This window comes from Mustela nivalis (genome assembly GCF_964662115.1).
Source record: "Mustela nivalis genome assembly, chromosome: 14".
Taxonomy (NCBI): domain Eukaryota; kingdom Metazoa; phylum Chordata; class Mammalia; order Carnivora; family Mustelidae; genus Mustela; species Mustela nivalis.
In genome coordinates this window covers 22,167,563-22,184,889 of record NC_139033.1, presented here as the reverse complement: position 1 = coordinate 22,184,889, position 17,327 = coordinate 22,167,563, and the positions used below count along the sequence as shown (strand labels likewise).

Here is a 17,327-nt window from a genome sequence, read left to right as displayed (position 1 = left end):
ACTTAGGACGGCACCAGGCATCCGGAAGGCACTAAGTTGATACGAGTTGAACAAATGAGCGTGTGAAAGTACGTGAGAACATCAAGGCTGTGGCTTTACACTTTTCAGTGTCTCAGTGTGCCCCTCAGTGTCTCAGTGAGGCGCCACCAAGTCCTGCCCCTCAGGGATGACAGGGTGGGGGAGGGGCGGGCTCAGGTCCTGGGCTGAGTTCCGGAGTCACAGGGCCTGAGAGAGAAGGATTCTCTGTGGAGACGGTGAGCCCAGGCCCTGGGGTGCCACAGGGCCGGAGTGCCGGAGCAGCCGCGGCCTGGCCCTGGACTTCTCTTAATCAGGAGCTAATGCCTTTTTGTTTCCCTCTGGACAGTCCTTGAGCCCTGGAGAAGCCCTGGTCTGTTCAAGACAGTGGTGGCTTTGTGCTTCTCTCTGAAATAAAACTTTTATCCTAAAAGAAAAAGAAAATGTATCCAATGCAGATGTCATCATCGCAGAGCTCAGACGGCCCCAGCCCCGGCTGGGAGGAGGAGGAGGAGGAGGAGGAGGAGGAGGAGGAGGAGGAGGAGGCGGCGGCGGCCTGGGTGCGGGAGGAGGGGCGCGCCGAGGCCTGCGCGGCTCCTCTTCCCCTTCTGGATTCCTGCGGAGCCGCAGCGCCAGACACAGGAAATCTAACTCCCAAACTGGCCTTTTCTTCCTTCCCTCCCCCAGCCTTCCGGTTGGGAGGGCCTGAGCGCGCCCCGGGACGGGCAGATCTGGAGGAAACGGGCAGAGGCTGCGGGCCCTTGACAGAGGCTGGCCAAGGGCCGGAGCGGCCTCCGGTGCGCGCAGGTGCGGCCCCGCGGGAGCCTGGGCTGCGGGTGACCCGGGCTCGCTGGGGGGCCGCGGGCGTCGGAGCGCGACCCGGCGGGGACAGGCCGGGACTCCTGGCCCCGCGCCGCGCCCCTTAACGGGCCTCTCGGGCCTCACTCGGCTCCCACCTCCGGGCAGCGTCGGGACCTGCGGGTGACGGGCCTCGGCGGCGCGTGCGGGGACGGAGGGAGCGGGGCCCCGCGCGGGGAGGTCGCAGGGCCGTGGTCTCGGGCCCCGAACGGCAGCGTGACCCGGAGGCCCGCGCCGTCGCGCCAACAGCGGGCGAGGCTCGGAGCGGCGGGCAGGGCTGCGGCGGGCGCACCTCGGGGCGCGGAATGAGGTCACCGCCCGGGAGTCGCCGCGACGGGGGCCCGCGGGGGCGGACGGCGTCGCAGCGAAGCGCCGCGCTCAGGACTTTGCGGTTTGTCCTCCCGCAGGGGCCGCGGAGAAGACGCGGGCGCCGGGCAGGGCTGCCGAGCGGGGGGCCGGGGGCGCGGGGGCCACGGAGGACGGCGGCGCGCGGGCGCGGGGCCGCGTCCCCGGGACAATGCGGAGCTTGGGAGCCGCGCTCGGCTCCTCCTCCCCGGGGAAGGGGCGGCGCCGGCAGGCGGTCGGCCCTCGGCGGCCTCTGGGCTCGCGGGGCGGGGCGGGGCGGGGCGGGGCCCCCGAGGCCCCAGCGCCGCGCCCCACCCCCTCGCGAGCGGCCCCTCTCCCCCGCGGCCTCCACGCCCCACGGCGCCGCGGCCTTTGTCTCGGCGGGGGGTCGCGGCGCCCCCTGCCGGCGGGGTCAGCGGCGCGGCGGGGGGTGCGGTCGGCCGAGTGCGGCGCCCGCCGGGGCTCTGGGACGCCTCGCGACCCGGAAACCTTTCGCGGCGACAGGCCGAGGAGCGGCGGGCGCGACGACACGCGACGCGCCCGGTTTTCCCTTTTCCAACACGGCGTCTGCGCGCGACCTAAGCCCTTGGGTGCCAGGATGCGGCACAGGCGCTGGTGGGCGCCCGGCAGGCCCGCGCCCCGTCCCCGGTGCGGCGCCCTCCGCCCGCCGCCCCGCGCGCACAGCCTGCAGACCCTCCCTGGAGGGCGGCGTGGAGGCGGGGGCTCGCCCAGGGACTGTGCGTCCCAGAGAAAGCGGCGCCCTCCCAGCTCGAGGTGGCCCGGGAAAGGTGGGCCTGGGTGCCCCCGCCGGGACCGTCCTCTCTGCAGCCCCTTCTGGAGGGCCCCGCGCCGGCCAGCACCCAGCACCCCGCACCCCGCACCCAGCACCCCGGGGCGCTCAGCGAGCAGGCAGGTGCAGTCACAGCATGAGCCGCCCTGCCCAGGGCATCCTCGGCCGCGCACCTGTAACGGAAAACTGTCCTATGAGAAAAGCCGCTGAGTGAGGTCACGATGGAGGACCCCGCAGAGTCCCCGCACTCAGGACAACGTGCGCAGCGCGATTTGCTCCTGAAGCTGCCGGCGTGAGCTGCGCTAGTCCTTCCCGGCGGCCCTGCAGGAGCCGGAGGATCAGGGCTCCCACCGGAGGAAAAGGGCCCCTCGAACGGCAGCGTGTTCGGTTCTAGCCAAATACACGGGAGGCGCCGCGTTCGTGTTTCCCGGCTGAAAACCGTGTGCCTTTCCGTGAGGGCGCTCGGATGGTCAACACGCGGTCCCTGGTGAGCGGAATGAGGGCCACAGCCCCGTCGCTGGGTCAGGGGACAATCGAGTAACCTCCGGCTGACAAGTCGCGCCTTCACTGGATACTCTGATTATCTGTTCAGTTAAAAACAAGGCCCCTGGGGGCACCTGGGTGGCTCAGTGGGTTAAGCCTCTGCCTTTGGCTCAGGTCATGGTCTCAGGGTCCTGGGATCGAGCCCCACATCGGGCTCTCTGCTCAGCAGGGAGCCTACTTCCTCCTCTCTCTCTGCCTGCCTTTCTGCCTGCCTGTGATCTCTGTCTGTCAAATAAATAAATAAAATAAAAAACAAAAAAAACAAAAAAAACAAGGCCCCTGCGTCCTGTTTGATCTGCAGGCGCCACTCTCCCCTCCCACTTCTGAGTTTGTTCCCCGGAGATTAGAAACACACTGTTGACTCCTGTCTCCTGTGCTCTGAATTTGAAACAAACCCAGGATGGGGTTTAACGTCAAATTAGTGGGTAGCAGGCGAGTACCTATCACAGGAGATCACGGTCCCTTATCACACCCACGGCTCATCTCTTTAAAAACAGAAATATTCTAAGGCTAGGAGCGTCGGGCTAACCTGGGTTTCCTGCTCTGACTGCAGAGGTTTCCAGCGAGTTCTGAAGCGCTGGAAACCTTTCTGCTCTGAGATTTCCAAAGAACCGTTTCAGCAAAACTTCAAGTCCCTGAAAGGAGAGTGAATTCCGCGGGTACAGAGGAGTCATGTTCAGTTCGAGTGAAATTCATTCAGCCTTTGTCCCGCAAATGTTTCCTGCAGGCCTGTGCCGTGTCAGGCACGGCAGGCTCCCAAAAGGCCAGGATTCCCTGGGGGACTCTGGACCCACGTGGCCGATGGGCACCTCGGGCCTGTGTGCTGCGTGTGGACGTCTCCGCTCTGCACAACATGGTGGGGTGACTGCGAACCCGCCAGTGTGGACTTCTAGGAAGGTTTGTTGTTGTTTTTGTTTTTGTTTTAAAAATCAGACTCCAACTGCTTGTTTAATCTAAATTTTAACACTAACCTAGAGCTGTCTAAAACACGTTATTGGCGGTTAACAGATGATAAGTATAGTGTCTTGTTGCTGGGGAAGAATAAGAAAATCCAGTGCCCCCTTTCCATGCACGGCTTGTCTGTCTGCGGTAATCCCAGTCCCTGCCTCTCTAATGAAGAAGGCTCCCCCTCCTCCCTCGGTGCCCTCATGCCTGTCCGGTAAACAGCTACTCGCAGCTCCCATCCCTCTTTGTTCAAACAAACAATAGCCTTTATAACTAAGAAGAAAATTAGTATCAGGTGAAAGCCTCATTTTAGGGTGCTTAAAGCTTTTCCTTTTTTCCAGGAGAACGAAGTACAACAGTCATCTCAAGAAGAAGAATCCACATTCAAAGTCCAGAAAGCAACAGGACAAAGGTCTGCCTTTAATGACGCACGGGCACACTTGTGATTGAATTTTAAATATTGTGCTTTTCTTCTCTTTAACTTCCTGGCTGAAAAGCTGCAGCCCAGGGGAGAGAGGGTGGTCAAAGGTCTGGGGAGTCAGAACCCCCCCCCCGGTTGCGGTCTGACCTGCCGGCTTTGTTGCACTGAAGGCAGAGCCTTAGAAATGGGGGGCTGGGTTTCCTCACCAAATTAGGGGATTACATTTATAAATGTCACAGTAGTGCTTGGAAATGAAAGAGGAACGACAATGTGCCCAGAGTCCAGGATTCCTTTCCAGGGGAAAAGGAATCTCCTCCTGCTTGACCTCGAGTGCAGAGGAGAAGCTTCATCTGATCCGAAACTGAAATCCCCGGGGCCGGAGGGAGAGACTTAGATACATTCTTCTGTGACATGAATGCAGTTCGGGTCTGAACGGGAAGAGTAACCGTGGACGGGCACGTCCGTCGGTGAGCCTGAAGGGCGGTGGTGCTGCGCTTTAATAATTTTGTTCTTTATGTCTTTAACAGTTACCATCTGGAAAGTCATCCAAACAGACCAATGAGGCGAACCTGTGCTCCCTGGCGTTGCCGGACTCCGGGCAGCACCTGACCTGGACCCATCAGGTTTCCTTCTGGCTCGCGGTACGATCCGGTGTACTCGTGTTGTGCTCTAATATAGCAATTTAAAACGAGAGATTAAGAAAGAGGGGGGTGCCTGGGTGGCTCAGTGGGTTAAAGCCTCTGCCTTCGGCTCGGGTCATGATCCCAGGGTCCTGGGATCAAGCCCCGCATCGGGCTCTCTGCTCAGCGGGGAGCCTGCTTCCTCCTCTCTCTCTGCCTGCCTCTACCTACCTGTGATCTCTGCCTGTCAAATAAATAAATAAAATCTTAAAAAAAAAAAAAAAAGAAAGAGGGAAGATTTTTTTGTGTCTCAAAATAACATTTAAGATTTAGAGTTAGTGGAATCCAGCAAGTCCAAGAAGCAAACATTGCTCCTTTCTTTAAGGCACAGTGATGGACACCAGGTGACGCAACTGCATTTTTTTGAAGTAGGAAATACAGGCTAAGTGAGGAATGAACTCTTGTACCTTATAAATGCTCTTAGACACTTGGCATGAAGAGCAGCCTCAGATCAGACATGAGACGAATAAAAAGAGCAAGGAGGAGGAAATCTATGTGTCGTGACTGTTAGGATGACCCCTTAACCAGAACCACGGTGCTGCAGGGCTGATGACAGAGGCCGGTGCAGGCTGTCCGGATCTTGTCCCTTTGGGGGCTCTCGTCATACGTCTAGATGTGTGAGCCCGAAATAGCACACATGGGGCTCTGGCATCCGGAAGTTTCAGGCGTCACCAAGCCGGGCTTACAGGTGGAACCCTTCTGGATCTTTGCTTTGGTTGGGGACGGAGAGACAGATAGCGGGACGGGGGACTCTCACGGGATTTCCCCTCCCAGCAGTGGCGGGAGCATCTGGGAGGGGCCCGTGGCTCCTTCCCATTCATCATGGGAGCCAAGCTGGGCGGGAGGGGCAGCCATGGGTGGCAGCCTCAGGGACTTGGGAACCGGGATGAAAAAGAGAACATCAGGGAGGAGTTGGGAGAAAAAGAGAACTTTCCTTTTATGCTGTGTGTTGGGTCTCTGCCTTGGATAGTTCTAATGCCTTCCAGAGACTTTCCCCTGTTTCGGGAACAGGGCTCTTGCTCTCTGCTGTTCCTTGTAGTATGGGAGGAGGTGGGGGGGCTGCTGGGGGGCTGCAGGGGGACCGTGGTGGATAGCATGGTGCTCTGTGGACAGGCAGATGCTCTCCCGAGTGACCTTCCTTCGGAGGCGCAGATCGCAAAGCCTGCACCTCAGCACTTGTCAGAAATGCATATTCTCCCATCGTAACCTGGACTTACTGAATCGGAGATTCTGGGGCTGGAGCCTCCCCCCACCGTGCCCACACCCCGAGCAATCTCTGCTTCAACAATCCTGCCAGTGATTCTGGTGCAAGCTACCTCTAGAAATTGCTGAGTCCCGTCCCTAGAGATCACGATTAAATCGGCCTGGGGACAGCCTGGGCACTGGGGTTTTGGAGTCTCTCCAGGGGACTCCTGTGGGCAGCCAGGGCTGGCAAACTGGCCTCCAGAGCCTTGCTGCATCAGAAGAACTTTCTGCAGGGACGCAAAGTCCTGGGCGGAGCCGAGACGCGGCTAGTGCAACCCAGGAACTGCATGTTAAGTTGTATTTAACTTTCATTCATTTAAATCTAAATAACCACTCAGGGCCAGTGGCCACCGCACTGGACAGTGAGTCCTGAAGCTGCAGGGAAATGTCAGACCTTCCCTGTAACAGATACGGAAATGCAAACCCCGCCGGACTTACGGATTTAAGGAGCTAGGAGAGAAGACACACCAGAGACCTGCGATTATTTTAAGTCTACGTGTGGTGATAAATAGAAAAAACCTTGTGGGGCCCTGGACCTCCCTGCTGTCTCCTCCTGTCAGGCCCGGCGGCCTGTCTGAGTTTGGGGAATGCGCAAGGATCGCAAGGGATGGTATTTAAAAAGAAGATTCCGGAGCTCTGTGCCAGAGCTGCTGTCCCACAGGTGTGGTTTGGGGGCCCTGGACACTGCACTTTTGGCAGACCGGCGGCTGGTTCTGATACGCCGCATTCCGGGATCACTGGGAACCAGCGGGCGAGTGCAATAGAGTCGCCGGACAAAGGGCAAGGGAAGTTAAGGTTTAGAGTCCGTCTGTCGCTCTCAGAAAGCTGGAGTTACCACTCCTGTGTGTAATGAGCCTTGAGCAATGTCTAGCTAAGTCTCATGAATTCAGCGAACTTTAGAGGTCACTCTGTCTGCGAGATGGTGCCCGGCCGGGGGAGAGATTGGTGCAGGGATTCACCGCTGTTGCCAACGCACCTGGTGTCACCCCAGAGTCAGCCTCGCTGTGAGGACGGGCTCCTCTGGGGGTCCCTACCAGGGCTTTGACTCACCCTCCGTCCCGCACCCCGCACGCTCGCACACACGCGCGCACGAAGGGCCTTATTTGGTTGTAACCGCGGCTGCGAGCTATTTGCGGGTTCGGCCTTCCCCTCCCGGGTTATAGGAAGCCTTGGTCCCAAACGTGCGGCCCCGTCGCTGGCTGCTGCTGCCTCGAATGATAGAAGTTAGGGCTCCTTGTGCACGTATGTCAGGTGTGGCGAGACGGTGTGCTGTGTTGTTCATGCTTCCGCTCTTGAGCCCGGACGGGGACAGTATCGGAGTTACAGCGGGCAGCTGGGAGCGTCTGCGCAAACCGAGACACACCGTCACACTGTTGCCGGGGGTGGGGACGAGGAGGTCGCAGAGCTGGGCGGGGCCGACACCCCGGCGCAGGCCTGCGTGACTCTGCACGGGGTTCGGGGTTCAGTAGGATCCCCACACATTCCCGTCCTCCCAGAACCTCAGAATGTAATCTCGTTTAAAAGAGGGTCTTTGAAGATGTGATTAGTCAAAATAAGGTCATACTGGATTTTGGGACAGGGGCCCAGCGAGAACTGACAGCGAGAATGTCAAGCAGACCCCCGCTGAGCAGGGAGCCCGATGTGGGCCTTCATCCCGCAACCCTGAGATCAGGACTCGAGCTGAAACCAAGAGTCAGACGTTTCACCAACCGAGACACCCAGGAGCCCCCGGTGACCGGTGCTCGAATAAGAAGAGGAGGAGAGAGCCGGGGACCCGGGAGACGGCCAGGTGGTGACGGCGCCGGCCAGGAGACGCATCTACCCGTCAACAGACACCAGGGATGGCCAGAGCCCCTGGAAGCCTGGAGGGAGACAGGAGAACAGACTCCGCTTCGGGGTCATGGAAGGAACCAATGAAGGCGACACCCTGATTTTGGACTTCCGGCCTCCAGAGCTTCTCAAGGGTAAATTTCTTCTGTATTAAGCCCGCAGCTGTGGGTGATGGGGGGCATGTGGCGGGATCAGCCACGGGACGCGGATACAGATGGAAGAGCCCGCGCGTCCTCGCTTCCGTCCGGCAGGACAGGTGCGCACAGTTGACCCCCAAGCCTCGGATTCCTCAAGAGCCAACATTTGGGAGCCGTCCTGCACGATGACGTCCCGGCCGTTTGAGACGCCGGCGGAAGGCAACAGCAGCGCGGTGCGGCTCGCGGGTGTGGGAGCAGCAGGGACGCTCGCGAGTGGAACCTGAGCATCCCTGCGTCCACGGCCACGCGCTCGGCCACCGTTGAGGCTTTGGGCCTTCACCGTTGGTGACAGAGCGAGCGCCTTCTTCGCCCGAGATAAGGAGAGGGACACGTGTTCCAGTCGCTGCTCTTGGAAACGAACGTCGGGGCAAAGAGCGTGTGTGTGTGTGTGTGTGTGTGTGTGCGCGTGTGTGAATCTCGTGAGGCCGATGGGACAGACGCAGCGGGCTGCCGCCAGTCCCTGTTGACTGGGCAGAATCCCCAAGGTGGGCCGTGTCAGTGGGTCCAGGGACATGCGGTGACGCTCCGTTCCTCTGCCCTTGTGGTCTGAACTTGGGCATCAGACCTGCGAGGCACCTTCTAGAGGCTCCCCTGCAGGTCCTTGACCCACGGGCAGGAAGTGACGCTGGGCGTCTGCTGACAGTTGCGGCATCGGAGTCCAGTTCTAGAATCGCGGCCGGACTTCTCCTACAAAGAGAGGGCCATGCTGTTTCCTGCGCTTTGACCTCACAGAATTCTGGAGTTCCTGGTAGACTTCTGTGTCCTCCGTCAGGTTTGCGACCCTCCCCGCACTCGACATCATGCCCGTGAGTCTCTTGGACTGAAGGCAGCCCGAGGCAGCTGCTCGGGTCACAGCCCGAATCCTGATGGGCCCTGAGGTTCAGCGATGGCAGCTGTGGGCGCCCCAAGGCGGGAAGCACCCACGCTCCAGAGCACGGTGGTCGGAAGCTGAGGGCAGGCTGCCTGGGGAAGCTGTGTGCCTACTTCCTGAGATGGTCGAGCTCTTCCATTTCCCAAGACCCAATCAAAAGGAGTTTAGTGGGGCTTATTTTACAGGGAAGCAAAGAGGGTTCCCTCGTTGTAAAGATTGGGGTTTGCCCTTAGCCCCCGCCATCGGGTTTCCTCCTGCACAAAGAGTGTGCCCGGTGGTGCTGCCGCCCCCACTGCTTAGTCAGAACCTGCTCACCTGCACAGTCAAACGCCAGAAGGCGTTGCTAGAAGGACGGGCCCTTAATAGGCCCTGCTGGGAGGACCGCAGGAGGGCGTGGTGGAAGGAGCGGCTCTGGAGGAAACAAGCGTCGCTAGAGCGAGGTCAGAGTCCGCTCTGCGCCCAGATCTTTATATTTGTTACTGAATCCAGTTAGGGTCCTACCCCTCGCGGGGGAGTCACAACACACCGTTCCACCAGTGGAGAGGTTCTTACACAGAAGGAGGCTCACACTGCAGATTGCAACGGCAGAGTGAAAGCCTCTCTTCATCCCAAATCTGTGTTCTTTGTGTTAGAACTGATGCCGGAGAGAGCTCGTTCATCCGCTCAACGGGGACCCAGCGGAGCGAGTGGGAAGGCAGGGCAGGTGTGGGCCGGCCTCTCGGGCTGGGGGCTGGGTGAGGCCCTGGGGCAATGAGTGTTTGTGAGTTTAAATATCTGACTCCCTGTGAGTTGGAGGGGGAGGGAGGCTGTAGGATAGTCTCTAGTAGGATCTTGTGCTCTAGGAAAATCAAACAAAGGAAGAAAGTGAAAATAGATCATTTATTTTGTATGTTTGTTTCGCCAACATGTTCTGTTGAAAAATTTTTAGAAAAATCCTTATCACCACCACTGCCTCATAGTGGTTTTATCGTAGATAGAAACACACATATGTGATAATTTGGTAATTTAGCCCTGGTCTTGGCTCTGCTCGTTATCATTGGTCATGATCATTAGGGTTCGAGATAATTTATAATCCTATTACACGAAACAGCAGAGAGCGTGCCCCCTGACACGAGCAAGTTGTCTTCTGTGGAGCTGGAAGTGTACACCCTTGCTTGGCAGGAGCAGGGACCAGGTCGGCCTTTCTGGGCAAGGGAAAAACCAAGGTTTGCAGCGAGAGGGGAAACCCAAGCTAAAGGCTAAAACTACGGCTCATGAACATGAAAGAAGAGAGTTAAAAGAACACACGAGAGACAAGGAATCATGTTACAGATACTCTCAGCCCAGCTGCTTGGCTTAAGCATTAGAACCGAACCGGGACTGCTGAGTCCTTCTCCAGTGTCGACCGGTGTCCCCCTCCCTCTCCGGGAGGTCACCGCGCCCTAACTGTGTGTTCGTCATTCCCTTAGTAACGCCCTTCACAGTTTTCCCACTTGGGGATGTCTACTTCAACCGTGTATTGCTTGCTCGTGCACACGGTCAAGTCTCCACAAGTGGCGCGGGGCTGTGGGCGCTCTACCCTTTATTCAAGTTTGCTTGTCAAGTGACCCACATGTGTTGCCGTTCATCACTCCAGGTCATTCATTTTCACGGTGATAGACAATCGCTTTGCACGAGTCCACCACGATTTCTTTACCCAGAGGCGGACAGGACGGAGAACTGGCCCAGAGGAGGGTTGCTCGCACTACTGTAATGTCTCCCTATTACCGATGCCTACGGGACGTTGCTAGACACGATTACTCACGGAGTCTGAAAGGCTCTGAATGGAGGATCCGGTACCTGAAAGACTGGCCTGAGACTTGGTTCATTTCCGACAGACTTCCTTTGGAAACTGAAGATTTGAGAACCAGAATTGCTGCCAGTCGTGGTCCTCCACAGCCACCTTGTTCTTCACACATGATTTCCTCCCCACCGTGACCCCCAGAGATGTCAAAGCCTCAGTGATATCACATGATAGCCTTTGACCTTGATGTCACACACAGTTCGGCCTGAAGCCACGTTCCCTTTGTTAGAACTACATGTCACCCCACGCGTCTTTTCTGTCCCCGCCCCTGACTTTAGTTATCAGGCCCACAGCCCACGCCCTGTGCTCCTTTGTGAAGCGGCAGCGCCCTTCCCGTGGCGGGCCTGCTCGCAGGAGCCGGTGAGGGTCCTTTCAGAGCGCTTGGTGATGCACGGCGCGTTCTATAAAAGGGCCTTGAAAATTATCAAGACCTTCATGGATCCGAATGGGCGGCAGAAACTCCATAGCAACAAATGAACGATAATTGCTTCTTACCGGCTGCTTCCTCAGCCACACTCTCCCGCAATCAAAGCTCAGGCGTGTCCTCAGGGGAGCCCAGGTCAGGTCTGGCCCCCAGCAGCCCCGAGGACGGCATGGAGAGCCACGCGAGGGGGTCCCCGAGGAAACGTGGGCGTGCGCGCCCCTTCCCGCCCTCCGGCTTCCTGCCCACTCGTTCCCACATCTCCTCAGCCCAGGCAGACTTGGTGGACCCGGGGGCACCCTGAACCCCAGGCCAGTTTGTCACATGATCAAGAAGACTATCTGAAGAAACGACCTGGTGCCCCACGTTCTCATCTGGACCGACTCACAGCTAAAGCCAGAGCAGCCCGTGAGGCTGAGCATAGCAGAGACACTGTCCATCTCTCTCCAAGGCCAAAGTCAGGGGTACAGAGGAGGGCCGTGGCTCCCTCGGCCTTGGGGACACTGTAAAAGCCAATGGAACGTGTGACCTTTCCCAAGTTACTCTTGGAAATGGACACAGAGTAGATGCGGCCCCAACCCTGTCCCCTTGTGGCACAGAGGCCGGAAAGAACTCTCAGCCTCTGTTGGGCTGGACCACGACTGGAAGCCCAACTCTCAGAAACAAGCACCGGAGCAGCTGGGGTGACGCAATGCGAGCAGGAAAGATGTTCTCTAGGGGAGCCCCTTGGCCTTACCCATCTCAACGATGCCACCACCGGCTGAGATTCCCAGGTTAGGGGATCATCGTCTCCGACGGTGGGAAGACAGCCAGGGTGCAGCGGCTGGGGGCAGAGCCTTCCCTACGGACTGTCCCGTGGGGCGTCCTTCTGGAAAGAGACACAGAGTGGACGCAAGAGCCCTGGCGGGGGTTGGGAGGGAACCCTTCCCTGATGTTCCAGCTCCCTGAGGGGGAGTTGGCTGACTCCTGGACATTTCTGTGGGTAACAGCTCTCCTGAGTCAGCCAGAATCTTTAGTTTCATTAAGGTCTAGATAACTGAGGACTGACTCCCACGCACTGAGTGATTTCAGAGCTTGCTGTTTTCCCTTTGCCATCTTTGAGAGGTAATCTGGATGCGGGGGCTTCTCTAACTCGGTTTGTCTCCATGGTTACAAAACCACGGGGCCTCAGGAGGGGCGCCCTGGCGGCAGGGTAATGGCCATATCGTCTCCCAAATTCGCAGACCTCCTTAGCACTATCCAGACCTTGGACAGGTGGGTGCCGTCCTGTGTGTGCTAGCTGGCGGTTCCGATCTGATTTAAGTGTTTGCGGGGAGCAAGGTAAAGGGTACTGGTGCTATCAGTTACAAATATTGAAACGTTACCCCCCAATAAATGGAAATATTGAGGGAAAAGGTTGGGAGGCAAGAGAGTGTCAGCGGTCACCACGACCCCCGCGGGAGTCTTCTCTTGCTCTGTCCTCGGAGAGGAGGGGCGACCCTGCCGGGGAGGTCCTGTGCTCTGAGGGGCAAGGGCCAGACAGCAGCCCCGAAAGATGTGGGCGTCCGTCTTTTTCTCACAAGCCACAGATCATTTCTTCTGCCCCGACGGCAGGTGTCGCACCTGTGAAAGTCGTGACTCTCGCGGGTTTGCCCAGAGGGTAAGAGGACAGCGGCAAGGACCCGGCACAGCCCGCGCCACGCTCTCCGTAAGCGGCCACGGCCACTCTCCGGGCTCGTCATTTCTGGGATACGAGCAGGGCAAAGTGTGCCGGTGTCCGGGTCGGGTTGGCTGGGGGTTTGGAACTGATGGCGGTGTTGACGAGCGAGGTCTCACAAATACGGAGCCTTTGCAGTAATTTCGGTTGTATTTGCTTCGGCTGATGAGAGAAGCAGGGCGGCCTGCTGGTCACGGGGTGGCCCTGGGTTCAGATCTTCCCGTAGCGTCACGACGGCCTCATCACACACTTGGGTGACGTACTCGACCGCTGCGCGTCTGGATTTCCTTCTCAGGCAGGTGGCGTGGAGAATAGCACACGTCTCGGTGGGCTCCAAGAACACTGTGTGCGCGAGTGGTTGTCACGGGCAGAGCCCAGTGCCTCGTGGCGTGGCGAGGGGGACGCGGAGCCACGCACGGCGGAGCGGGGAGCGGCCACGCGCTCTGCCCGCGACACCCGCCCGTCTCTTCTGGGAGCTACTTCCCGCCTGCCCCGTGGGTGAGTTCTCCGCGGGTCCTGTGCATCTTCCAGCCACTCTTGGGTTATATAAAATCTTTGGTTACTTCTCGAAGCGATGGCAGCCCGATTTCAGATCCTAGAATGCCCAGGCCCACACGATGAGGTACCAAACCTCTCTTAAAACTAAAAGGCCTCTCTTGGCCCAGTTTGCGCTGGCTTCAGAGTGGATTTGTACCTTCTGCTGAGAAGGTGGGTGAGGAGCAAGGACCATAAACCCGACGAGCTGCGCGTCCCTCCGAGCGCCCACCGGCCGGGCTGCTCGCGGCACGCGGCTGCGGCCGAGCCCGTCGGCCCGCGGCACCGCCCGAAGCTGGGAAGGAAGAACCCCTTCGTTACCGCTGTCCTACCTGTGGCAAGTGTGGCATTAGGACGAGGAAAATGCTTTTCCCTTAAAGGACAAATCGTGAATTTCACCTCCTCCGTTGGGAGTTGCACGAGGCGCGTGGACATTCTGACCTCCCGTCACCGTGCACTCCGTCCCTATTCTGGTGCGGGGAGCCAGGGTTAGCAAATAAAACTACAGGACACCCAGTAAAATTTGAATTTCAAACAAACAACAAATAATTTTGAGTGTAAGTCTCCCCCGTGCCGTGTTGGAGGCGCACTGATATAAAGTACTATTCATTGTTTGTCTGAAATGAAAGTGTAACTGCGCGTCCTCCATTTTGTCTGGGAAACCTGTTCCAGTAACTCTTTCATCTGAGGTAGTTTGGATGTGCCAGACCGCGTCAGTCAGGGCATTCGGGTCACCAATGCAGAGTACGCGGGGGTAAGCGCCTTTCGCAAGGAGAAACTGTTATTGTCCCGCAGAAGAACTGCAGAAGACACGTGCCTCGTGAGGCCGGGCTCTGGGTCACCCTTCTACAGCTCTCTTGGCTTCCCTTCCCCGGGCACAAGCAGCTCCAATCTTGCGTCTTCCCACACAACATCCCAGGGCAAGAACAGGTGTGACTCGACCCTGGGCAGCCCCCTTCCCAATTAAACTTCTTGTGTTAAGATCGGTGGAAGCCCCAGGCCGTTCTGGGAACTCACACAGAAAGGGTGTGGGCACTTTTCCCTCTTTTTTCCCGCAATGTAACATCTTGCAAAGCTACGGTACAATATCCCAACCAGGATCTCGGCGTGGACGCGATCCCCCAATATCCCGATTTCCCCAGGTCTGCCTGGACTGACACATAGCAGAGACTTCACTCGTGCTCTTGGCGTGAGTGAATGAACGTTCGGTGTGACCCACGGCTCGCTGTAACCATCGGTTCTCCCGTATGCAGGACTCTGGGTTCCTGAGTGGACGTGGTGTCTCCAGGGCCTCGCTCATAAATGATACTCAAGACATGCTTTTTTATGGGTAGTAAAGAAACGAGTAGAATACCCTCCATGTCCCAACGCTTCCATTTTTGTAGACGGAAGGACTTGGACCCTGGGGGCAAGGCGTTTCTTTAAAGTGTGTTCTTCCTGGTGGGATCCCTCCCACATTCCGCTCATCTTAGCAATGTCTGTCTGTGATTTAACGTTCCCAGAAGGCAGTGACCTTGTCTGTCAAGTTCAAGTTTACTTTTCCGCAGATTTAGTAGGAGTGCTTGGGAAGTTCCAGACGGGGCGGGGCGGGGGCGAGGAGCACCAAGGAAGGGAGGAGCCGCCTCGGAGTGCCCAGGGGAAGGAGAGCAGGACCTGGGAGAGGGTGCACCCCGGACTCCCAGGGTCCAACTTGCTGGGTGGCAACAGGCAAGTCACCTCTCGGGGCCTCATAGCCCTGATCTGTGAAATGGAGGGCGGTGACCTATTATAGCTGCGACATCTCCTGAGTGCCTCCGAAGAAGCCTCTGCTTTTCCTCTCGGTCCATGTGCACCCGTGAACCAGGCTGCGCAGCCCCGTCATTTTCTGGAGTGTGGCAGCCACAGGTTGTCGGGATGAAGCAGCCAGAGGAACGCGGGAGGTTCCGAGTCCACTGGACAGACTTTCCGAAGGCTCTTCCCCGGGGAGGACGTGTACCCCTGGTCCTGTACCTGCCAGAACCCGTTTCCTGCCTCCATCTTCCGTCACGCTGTTGTCTGCGGGGACACGTGGATCTCCGCTATTTGAAACCACCCAATTAACGGAGAATGTTGGAGTCTACGCAGCACTAAATCTACTTTATAGCTTCTTAACGTCTTTCATCTGGTGTCTCAGACTTCTTTAAAAGGAAAAGAATCTCAGCCCTGGCCGGTGGCATCAGTAGCTAAGAAGGACTTTCTCTGAGAAGACAGTCACCTCCCGTATGTAAATTAGCTTTTTGAAACCCCTTGCCCAGGATACCTGAGTAAACTCTGGGGATAAATGCTGTCACTCACATCAGATAACAAAGCCATGTTCCAAATTATGGGATATTTTCTTTACATTTGGAAGCAGAAAGGAGTTTTAGCTGCTTAGTCTCTGATAGGAAAGACCCAACCATCTGGGCAAATCAGTAAGAACAACGGCCGCCACTGCTCTCAGCGATTTCCCCCGTGTTCATTACTCCATCCGCACAACAGCTCAAGTGGGGAGGGGCTCCGTCTCCACCCCGCACTAAACTGCGACCGACGGCCTGCCCCACACGGCTCCCACCACAGTCGGGAGACGAGGGTGAGGGTTTGAAGGGCACATCCTGCTGGAGGTCTGCCTCGTGCTCTGCCTCGTGCTCTGCCTCGTCCTCTGGGGAGGCTCTGGTCCATCCTGGGGGCCGGGAAAACCCCGGTGTGCAGGCACGGGGACCACCCGCGGTGAAAGTAGGAATAAGTGTAACATCACTACTCGTTTACCAATAGGACAGAAACACACGTAGCTTCAACAACCACAGAAGGTGGATATTGACAAGGCATTGCTTTTGTTTAATTAATAATCTACACCCAGATGTGCGGGCAGAGATCCCTGATTAAGCCAGCGGTCTGCACGGCGCCAAGAAAGGCAGGACGCTCACAAGAACACATTTTCAGAAGCAAGTGCTTAGACGCGGGCCACGAAAGTGAACTGTTTACTGAAAATGTGACACGGCTGCTTCTGAAGCTTCCTGCGCAGGGCACGTGCTGGTGGCTGAATCAGTCCTAGGACCGCCGTTTTGGGGAGTGGGGGAGGGGCCGCGGGAGGGGGAAACTCAAGCAGACTCCTCGCTCAGCCCCAAGCCCCGTGCGGGGCTCCGTGTCAGCCCCGGGATGGAGACCTGAGCCGGAACCAGGAGGCTGCCGCTTCGCCGACCCAGCCGCCGGCGAGCCCCGAAGCCCGCTCTTCTGCAGCCTTCCCGCCCAGCAGCTCCCCGGCCCCGCGCGCAGGCTTCTCCGCGGCCCCTGTGGGCGCACAAAGCCGGAGGCCGGTCCCTCCTGGCTGGGAGGGAGGAGTCCAGTCAGGGAAAGGCCTTCGCCAGAGAGCCCGGCGCCAGCTCGGGGATTGATAGTAACCCCAGCCGGGCCTTCTGAGAGTCCAAAGTCCTTCTGGAACTGGACTTGAGGGCTCCAGACTAACCCCCGAGGGCAAGGACAGCGGCAGGGGCCCTGGTGCCGGAGGAGCCGGAGCAGCGGGCTCTGGGCAGCCTGGGGTCCTCCTTGTTCCTTGAAAAAAATAAATATTTAAAAACCTGCACAGAAACACCATTAATTCAGCCAAGCTGTCATTTTTCCGCTCCCTCTTCCCTGCAGTCAGTTTCTGCGAAGACCAGACCTGAACAACTCCATGATCATAAAAATGTCCTCCAGTTAATGAGAAGCTCAGCTCTGTGGCCCTGGGTGCTTGCAGGGCGCTGTCACGGGAGGACGGCTCTGCCTCCGCGAGCACAGACCCCGCCATCCACCGCGGAGAAGCTCTCAGGAAGCCCAAGGCCATTCACCAGTCGGTGCTGTGGCAGGAGGGATCACGGCCGAGGGCGGCGTCTCGGTGCCGTGTGTTTACAGGCCCCACACGAAGATGAGGTTGAGGAAACCTTTTTCGGTCAACCTGCCGAACCTTCCAGTGAGATCTGGCTGCCGTGGGGCGTTTGGCTACCTTACGCTCTGGAAAAACAATTCAGCGGACCACAGACCACCAAACAGCTCTCTGGACTCCAGCGGACACTGTCCTCTTTCAGAGCATTGGGGGATCCAATCAGACGGCAGCGGTACCTAATCTGATCCTCAGCAGGAA

At 58.0% G+C, this 17,327-nt stretch overlaps 1 long non-coding RNA gene across 1 annotated transcript; it reads left to right on the top strand.

Annotated features, from left to right (window-relative positions):
- The first annotated feature begins 1,744 nt into the window (after nt 1-1,744).
- LOC309848179 lies at nt 1,745-4,826 on the top strand. The gene is made up of 3 exons (XR_014302878.1): nt 1,745-3,448; nt 3,838-3,908; nt 4,445-4,826. It is a non-coding gene; the product is annotated as an uncharacterized lncRNA (long non-coding RNA).
- Nucleotides 4,827-17,327: the final 12,501 nt, after the last annotated feature.